The 9,551-nt window shown below is 35.1% G+C and overlaps 1 pseudogene; it reads left to right on the top strand.

Annotated features, from left to right (window-relative positions):
- Nucleotides 1–2,958: 2,958 nt before the first annotated feature.
- On the top strand, nucleotides 2,959–3,040 carry LOC139035399 (U4 spliceosomal RNA; annotated as a pseudogene).
- Nucleotides 3,041–9,551: the final 6,511 nt, after the last annotated feature.

Raw genomic sequence — 9,551 nt, forward strand, 5'->3', positions numbered from 1 at the left:
GGTTAAATAACCACTTGATTTCTATTATCTCTGTCCCCACTGAAAACCAGCATCAGAAACAATTTGCCTCTGAGATGAAAAACTTTAGACATTTTCAGTAAATATTTAATTTCATAGGTAAGGTATTTTATTTTTCATATATCTTTTAAGATAAATGTACATCATATAATTGAACACTATGATTATTATTCATTAACTATCCATTTAAGGTGCCATTTTTGAGAGTGAGCACTTAGACTCACTAAATTATTTTCCTTATCAACACAGCCATGTCCAACTTGTTCTCCAGTATCACAGTAATTTAACAGCTGAGCTAGAAGCCAGACATGGGCCAGAGCTACAAGGAAAGTGAGAACCACAGCCCTTCAGCAAAAGCTAAAATGCTGCTTTTACATCTCACAATGGTTTTGCAACTGCCATTCATTTAATCCCCACAGAACGCTTGTGCCCAATCAGCTATTTTCTGTTTTTTTATTCATAATCTGGTACCTTTTTACAAAATAAATGTGACTTTTCAATAAGGAGCCAACAGTTAATCTTTTGCTAATGGCTCACCCTATACCTGTGTCTGTCCATCATAACTAGGCAAAGTTCTTCTATATCTTGAGTAATAATAATTTCTTAACAAGTCTGGAACAAGGATAATCATGGGGAATGCAAACCAAACAGGGATCTTCAGTTGTCAAGATATTCCTTTTCCCAGATAGCCAATTTAACTTTGTTTGGTTGATTTTTAAAACTGGTTTATCAGGGAAAGCCACAAAATGGGTATTTTCTAATTCTGGTATGCTGTTCACAATTCTTTGCTAAAAGAGATCCTGAAAACAAAGTTAAGTGGGAAGGCACTGGATGTGACAAATTCTTGATACATTAAAGTGTTAGTGTTAGTTGCTCAGTCATGTCCAACTCTCTGTGACCCATGGACTGTAGCCCACCAGGCTCCACTGTCCATGGAATTCTCCAGGCAAGAATTACTGGAGTTGCCTTTCCCTTCTCCAGGAGATCTTCCCAATCCTGGGATTGAACCCGGGTCTCATGCATTGCAGGCAGAGTCTTTACTGTCTGAATCACCAGGGCAGCTTCCAAATAGAAGCTATTCATTATATCTTAAAGTACAATAATTCCAGATAAACAGTCTACAGTGTTATGTCAATTTCAAAGAAAAAAAGATGAATATCTACCTGCAAATGTACACATTTATTCTGTGCTAAAATATTTTTGGCTAGACATTAGACACACTCCTGAAGTGTGCATTAATTTTCAGATCATGTTGACTTTATAAAAAGAATACATCGTTGAACTTTATATGTTATATTAGTTACCTACTGATGCATAGCCAACTACCTCAAAACTTAGTGCTTAAAACAGGAAACATTTAGAGTTGATTGCCACTATTTACAAGTAGTTATATTTCATAAAGTTGCTGCAAACACAGATTCAGTGAATGCTGAAACATTGCTCCTGGGGGAACATAGGCTTAGATTGCTACAAGCCTCTAGTCACAAACTGTTCATCAACTTAGCATCAATATATAACTTTGTCTTATGTTATTACTGGTTGAAAACAACTTGTTTAATATATATTGTTGATCCATTAGTATTGAGCTAGTGGGTCACTCAGTGGACATGAGTATGAACAAGATGCTGCTGCTGCTTCTAAGTCACTTCAGTCGTGTCCGACTCTGGTCAACCCCATAGATGGCAGCCCACCAGGCTCCACCATCCGTGGGATTCTCCAGGTAACAGTACTGGAGTGGGTTGCCATTGACTTCTCCATGAGCAAGATAGAGGGGAGATATTATCCAGGAGATAATAAAGGACAGGAAAGCCTGGCATGCAGCAGTCCATGGGGTCACAAAGAGTAGGACATGACCTAGTGACTGAAAAACAAAGTGGCTGATAAGCACTATAATTCATGCCTGAAAGAAGTTTTTCTAACACTTTTATTTTCTCCAAAAGACACATCACAGCCTTCTTGTGCTTAGGAACACTAGACACATTTTAGCACTTTGCTTGGAGCCATTGTAAACAACAAAATCACCATCAAAAAGCACCAAAATGTGAAAAACGCCAACCCAAAGCCCCAAATAGACCATGAAAAGACACATGTTTACAGTATGACACCTGACAGGAACGGGCAGAGATGCCCTTCTTTGATCCTAACTGGGACAAGGCATATTGGGCCACTCACATTTTTCACTGCTCTGCAAAGTTCTGTAAAATTGCCATGAGTATTGATTTTGTGGTTATGGATATATTTTAGTGAGTAGGAAAATTTGCAAATAGAGAATCTGTGAGTAATGAGAACTGATTGTATTTTGCAGCCTCTGAGGGGCAGGAATCTGGGAGTAGCTTAGCTAACTCTTACTCATTCCTCAGAACTGAATCTATATGACACCTCCTAGAAGCTTGTCCTAAATAAAACTAAGTCCTCTCCTTCTGTCTCTGGTGTCCACTTTTATCATATCACTTGCTAGACTAAGCCATAATGTCATGGTAGCTAGTCTTTCTCAATACTCAACTGTAAGTTCCTTCGGGGCAAGAGCTGTGTCTTCCTGCTCATTATATTTGTCTATCAAGTATTTAAGGAAGAAATAAGACCTATTATACACAAACTTTCAGAAATTAGTGGTAGAGAGAGCACTGTATTCCCAATGTATTTTATAAAACCAGAATAACTTTGTGGTGAAATATTACAAGAAAAAAATCAGGTCAATATCTCTCATAAACACAGATTCAAAATTTCATAATAAAATATTAATGAATTCAATCAATCCATGTATAAAAAGAAAAATGTTATAAAAAACCTAAGTTAGCCCAGAAATTTAGTTTGATATTTCATTCAAAAGTCAATGTAACTCAAAGAATTAACAGAATAAAAGAGAAAATCATATAACTTTCATAATGCAGAAAAAGAAAAATATCAACATCCATTCATCATATTAAAAAACAATACATCAGCTTTGCACAGTGGCAGTATCATAGCCAATGAGGTTTATCCGAGGCATGATTATTGTTAATTGAAAACTAAAAAACAGTACATCAAACTAAAAATAGAAAGACATTTCCCCTTAATGCAAGAAGGGAAACTTAAGAAAAGTCTAATGCTGACATCACAATTGATGAAATATTGAACATTTCTGAGAGAGGAAAAAAAGTCAAGATATTCACTCTTACTACTTCTATTCAGCACTATATTGGATATCCAAGCCAGTGCAGTAAAGTAAAAATGTTTAAAAATAAATAAAAGCCCTAAAATCTAGAAACAAGTAAAACTGTCCTTGTGTGAAAGTGTTATGATTACATATAAAACTCTATGTAGTCTACAAAAGAATGGCTAAGATTAATAAATGAATTGATCAGGATCACAGGATTCAAAATAACCATATGAAAATGATTTCTGTTGCTCTCTACCAACAATAATGGCATCCCTAGTGGCTCAGAGGGTAAAGAATCTGTCTGCAATGCAGGAGACCCAGGTTTGACCTCTGGATGATCCCTTGGAGAAGGGAATGGCTACTCACTCCAGTATTCTTGCCTGGAGAATTCCATGGACAGAAGAGTCTGGGCGGGCTACAGTCCATGGGGCCACAAAAAGTTGGACACAACTGAACAACTAACACTTTCACTTCACTACTAGCAATAAGCAATACCATTAAAACTAGCATTTAAAAGCATTGATACTTGATTAAATCCAATTAAATATATGTACAACCTGTATACTGAAAAAAAAGAATATGTTGTCCAAAGAAGTTAATGAAGATCTAAAGGAATAGATTTACCATTTTGTGTACTGGTAGGTTCAATATCCTTCTCTAATTTGCCCTATGGGTTCAACACAATCCCTAACAAAATAAAACAGAATTTCTAGTAGAAAGTGGTGAGAAAATTCCAAAATTCATATGGAAGTACAAAGAACCTAGAAAATAATCTTTAAAAAAATAGAACTATAAAAATTACAAGAATTGTTTTCAGAACTTAAAATAACAGTGTGATTTGGGTGTGAGATAGAGAGATTCGTGAATAGAGTCCAAAAAGACTCATATGTGTAGTCATTTGAAAAATAAATTGAGAAAGAAAAGGTTTTATTTGGACAAATGTTGATTAATCAACTAAATATGTTAGGAAATATGAAAGTAGACCCAATTTCACACCACACACAAATATTAATTTGAGATGTCATAGACCAAAATTAAAAGCTCAGAACCATAAAACTTCTATTAATAGAAGGATCCATACTATAATATCCTAATAACTTTAGAGTAAGCAAAGATTTCTTGATAAGGACCAAAAACAAACAAACAAACAAACAAACAAAACACACACACACACAACTTTTAGCACAAGTGAAATTCCTTAAGTGTAAATTTGCTACTTCTGGAAAGTTTTCCCTTAAAAATGAGATAAATCAAGTGCAGAGAGAATGAGTCAAAAGACATATATATGACAAAAACATTTATATGCTCTTATAATAAACAATAAAATTGTGAAAAATTATCTCTATTTTAAATTAATAAATGTTCAGGGCTTCTCTGGTGGCTCAGATAGTAAAGAATCTGCCTGCAATGCTGGAGATCCAGGTTTGATCCCTGGTCTGGGAAGATCCCCTGGAGAAGGGAATGGCTACCCACTCCAGTATTCTTACCTGGAGAATTCCATGGACAGAGGAGCCTGGTAGGTTGCCGTCGATGTTGTCACAAAGTGTCAGATATGACTGAGCAACTTTCACTTCAATAAATTATTACAACAGGCAGTTTCCAAAATTAGACATTCAAACAAAAATGAAAAGGCACATGAAATCATAAAAAGACACTCAAAATAATTTGTGATCAGGGAAATACAAGTTAAAATGAAAACCACAAAAAGATATCTTTTCACATCTATTAGAGTGGCAAATAAACACCACACTACACTGAGAATAGAACATTTGAAACTATCATATATTGTTTTTGAGAGTATAAAATAGAAACCACTTTGGAAAATGATTTGCCAATTCCTTTTTAAAATTAAGCATAGGTCTACTCTACAACCCATCAATTCCATTCTTTGGTATTTACACAAAAGCAATGAAAATATATATATATCTGCGTTAAAGATTTATAATATTCATAGCAGTTTTATTCAAAAACTGCCAAATCTAGGAAATAATCAAAAAGTCTGTCTAATAGGAGAATGGGCATATTGAGATAGTTTCAGACAATGGAAAACATTCATTCGTCAATAATGTAAAAGAATAAACTACCAATACACACAACATTCTCAAAATTCTCAGTTATTTGGCTAAAATCAAAATCCCAAAGACAAACATATTCTGTATGAGTCCATAGATACACAATCCCTGACAAAGTTGAACACCTTCTAAATGAGTCCATAGATACACAATCTGTGAATTCACAAAACTAGCCTACAGTCCGAAGTTCCTTGCTTAGGAAAGAGGAACTGAAATCAACTAGAAAAGGACATGAGGGAATTTTCTGAGGTGAAGAAAATATTCCAGGTATTATTTCATTTTGTGAAGACACCAGTGAATAGAATAAATCAAAACATGTAAAATTGAACACTTAAGATTTGTGCATGTTATTGTATGCCAATTATGCATCAATTTAAAAAACACTGAATTTACTTTACTCTTGAAGCTGATTTTACTCTGTTTATAGCCTTTGTTCTTGGTAAATGACAGTACAAACAGTTGATTCACTGTAGAAACAGTTGAATTCACTGAGAATTCAAAGGAATTCTCTTTGAATCTATCCTCCATAAGCCTACTACCTACCATCAAATTTTCCTGAGCCTGTTTCATAAATTATCATCACGGTGCATTTGAACTAGCAGCCTCCTAACTGGTACCTCTGTCTCCATTTGCCTTGCATTTATTCACCACAATTTATGTAGCATGATATTTTATGAGAACAAATGTATGGAAGCTTTTAAGATTTTCATATTGATCCTATGAAAAATAACAAAATATTTAATGTTACTAACATTTTCTACAAAGTCATAATAGCTAAAGACTAAATGTCTGTCATAATAATTCTTGGAAGGTCAAATATTAGCCTGACCTCACAAATGTGTAACAAAAACTCAGTAATACTGACAATTTATGGATTCTCAAAGATTTGCCAGAAATTTTACTAGATGATACATGCATAATCTCTAATTTCATCAGTCGCCAATGAATAAACAGTTTATGCAGGTTAGTATCTTCCAGATGGTGAAGTTCATGTGTGGTGAAGCTGGAATTTAAATTCAGGTCTGTAAGGCTCCAAAGCCTGTCTGCTGAATTTCAATGATGTTACTGGGAAATGTTCATAGATCTTTGGCTGCATATAGCTGTGTTTTATATGGTTGAGTATGATAATTACATGAGCTGCACTAGCTAGGTCAATACCAACTATTTTTCTTAAGATTCTCAGTGATTATCTCCCAATAAATAACACTCGCATGGAAACTCCCCAATACAGGGTTTCCAAATGTGTCAGTTTATGCATTCTCTTTTGTAAATCATCATAATAGAAAAAGTAATGTTAGGAGTTTTCCAGAAGTGTCCACATAACTTATTATAAGACCACCATGGACTTTCTAATGTCAAGAAAGTGACTACAAATAGTATTAAGGTCAATTTCTGAGAAAACAATGGGAAGGGATGCCCTTAAAATATTTTTGAAACCCCAAAGGAGAATGTGGGGCTTCCCTGACAGTTCAGATGGTAAAGAATCCATTCGTAATGCAGAAGACCTGGGTTTGATCCCTGGGTTTGGAAGATCCCCTGAATAAGAGAATGGCTACCCACTCCAGTATTCTTGCCTGGAGAATTCCATGGACAGACGAGTCTGGCGGGCTACAGTCCATGGGGTCACAGAGTCAGACACGACTGAGTGACTAACACTTTTCTTAAAATAAAAATGTAGCATTTTTAGATCATTGGTGGATATGAGCCTTCTCTTTAATTCCATAAACTCTACAATATTTAATCCCCATTTCAAGAAAATGAAAAAGAAAACAGACCATAAAAACAACAGTAATATCCAATACACACACTAGAAACTTGAGGACATTTGGCAAGGTGTTCTTAAAGCAATGCAATCAGCACTGTGCACTAAAAGTATAAAGAATATTTTTCAGGAAGTACTGAAGATAAAAAGCAGTTTTATAGAAATAGCCAAATACATCTCAGGCATTCAGGGTTTGAAGAAGGGCTTACTTCTTTTTCTCTTTTATGCTTTAATGTAAATCTTTATGAAAAGTGAAGTGTAGGAAGGAAGAAGATGGGCTTGAGATAAGTCACTGCACTTCTTTTTGTGTCCAAAAGAAAGTATTTCAGGAAACACTGGAGTAGAGAGGATTCTACCAGCAATGTGGTGATTCAATGGAATTGTGTGCTAAACTCGAAGAGAAATTTAACCTGTGTATAAAATATATAGGTTGACACAATCGCACTTTGGCAGACATATAGCCTATAATATAACCTAAAATAACCATGCATCTCTACTGTGCCAGAATAGTAAATATTTTAAAGAAGAGATCACAATGATCAACAGATATCTCTTGACACTAAGTTCCTAACTTATTCCTTGTTATAATATATTCAGTTGTTATTAGAGACTTATGATTATTATTAAAAGAATTCTTCAAAGAGTTTTGTGACAAAAAGGGAAGAAATATGAAAAATATACTTTTTCAAAAGAGTGGTAATGCAAGTGACTATTATATTTTTGCTCAAATGTGAGGTTCTAGTCCAAACTCAAGAAACAATCAGTCAGAATTCACTAATCACACTGCACTGTGAAAATATTTCAGTAATAGAAAGTAAATGTCTTACATTTGCACTAAAGACAGTTTCATAAAGCTAGAGACAATTTGTATATAAAGTACAAGTGTACTAGTATGAGCAAATATTATTCAACTCAAATAAATCATTCTTTAACTTGTTCAGTTCACTTGTTCAGTTATGTCCAACTTTGTGCAACCCCATGGGCTGCAACACACCAGGCTTACCTGTCTATCACCAACTCCCAGAGCTTACTCAAACTCCTGTCCATCGAGTTGGTGAGGCCATCCAATCATCTCATCCTATGTTGTCCCTATTTCCTCCTGCCTTCAATCTTTCCCAGCATCAGGGTCTTTTCTAATGAATCAGTTCTTCACATCAGGTGGCCAGTGCTGGAGTTTCAGCTTCAGCATCAGTCCTTCCAGTGAATATTCAGGACTGATTTCCTTTAGGATGGACTGGTTGGATCTCCTTGCAGTCCAAGGGACTCTCAAGAGTCTTCTCCAACACCACAGTTCAAAAGCATCAATTCTTCAGTGATTACCTTTCTTTAATTTGTAACAAAATGCATATACACACTGTCAAATTTTTTCAACAAAGTTGAACTATATGGTCTGTTATGGACTGAATGTTTGTATCTTTCTAAAATGCATGTGTTGAATCCCTAACACCCAATATGACTGTATTTGGAGATGGGGTCTCTAAGGAAACAAAGTTAAATGAAGACATATGGGTGAGACCTTGCTCCCATGGGATTAGTGTCATGATAAGAGGCATCAGTGTTCTCTCTCTCTCTCTCTCTCTCTCTCTCTCTCTCTGTGTCTTCATCTTCCTACTCTCCTTGTGCACCAAGGAATGGCCTTTAATGAGAAGAGCACTATCTATAAGCCAGGAGACGAGTCCTCACCTGAAACCAAATTTGCCAACATCTTGATCTTGGACTTCCTAGTCTCCAGCATGGTGAGAAAATAAATCTGTGTTGTTTAAACCACCCAGTCTGTTAGTTAGCCCTAACTGACTAATACATGGTCCTCAATCTCAAAGTGTCACAGCATTAGATACACAAAGGAGGAGCCTTCCCGAAGAAAATTGAAAGAAATTGCTTAGCAATGTAGGTCTTTAAAAAGTATTTATTTATTGTTTATATTTAATTAAGGTAATTATAAGTACTTCCTTAAAAGATTTTCAAACAAATGCAACTGAGCATGAAAAATATCACTTCAATTAGTTGCCTGCATATATAGTCTTATCTTCCTAAATGTAATAACCAGAATGCATCATTTCATTGTGTCAACATGTTTTCCATTGGTAAATATTTTCTCTTCATCATGCATAACTCCTTGATACTAATGAAGACTGAGGAACTGGCCTAAACAGCTGAAAAATATCTAAGCTATAGATTAAAACCGACTTATTTTTAATAAGAAGACATTGACTTCTAGAAATAGGAAAAATATTGGTAACTGACCATTGCTTATCTAAAAATCTGAAACAATACCTTGCAATTATGAAATAGTTTTCCACAAAAACCTCAGAAAGCTACACAAAATATATCTAACTTGGATAACAAGAATTTTTATTAAAAGCACTTCATTACTCACAGTAATGTTGTTTTGAATTAAGTTGAATATCTTATTTCTCCCTATAAAAATACAAGATATAGTGAGAATGACAGCATCGAAACATGTATATCTAGGGTGAAACAGATCACCAGCCCAGGTGGGATGCATGAAACAAGTGCTCAGGCCTGGTGCACTGGGAAGACCCAGAGGGACGGGGTGGAG

The sequence above is a fragment of the Odocoileus virginianus genome, chromosome 5 (assembly GCF_023699985.2).
Source record: "Odocoileus virginianus isolate 20LAN1187 ecotype Illinois chromosome 5, Ovbor_1.2, whole genome shotgun sequence".
Classification (NCBI taxonomy): Eukaryota; Metazoa; Chordata; class Mammalia; order Artiodactyla; family Cervidae; genus Odocoileus; species Odocoileus virginianus.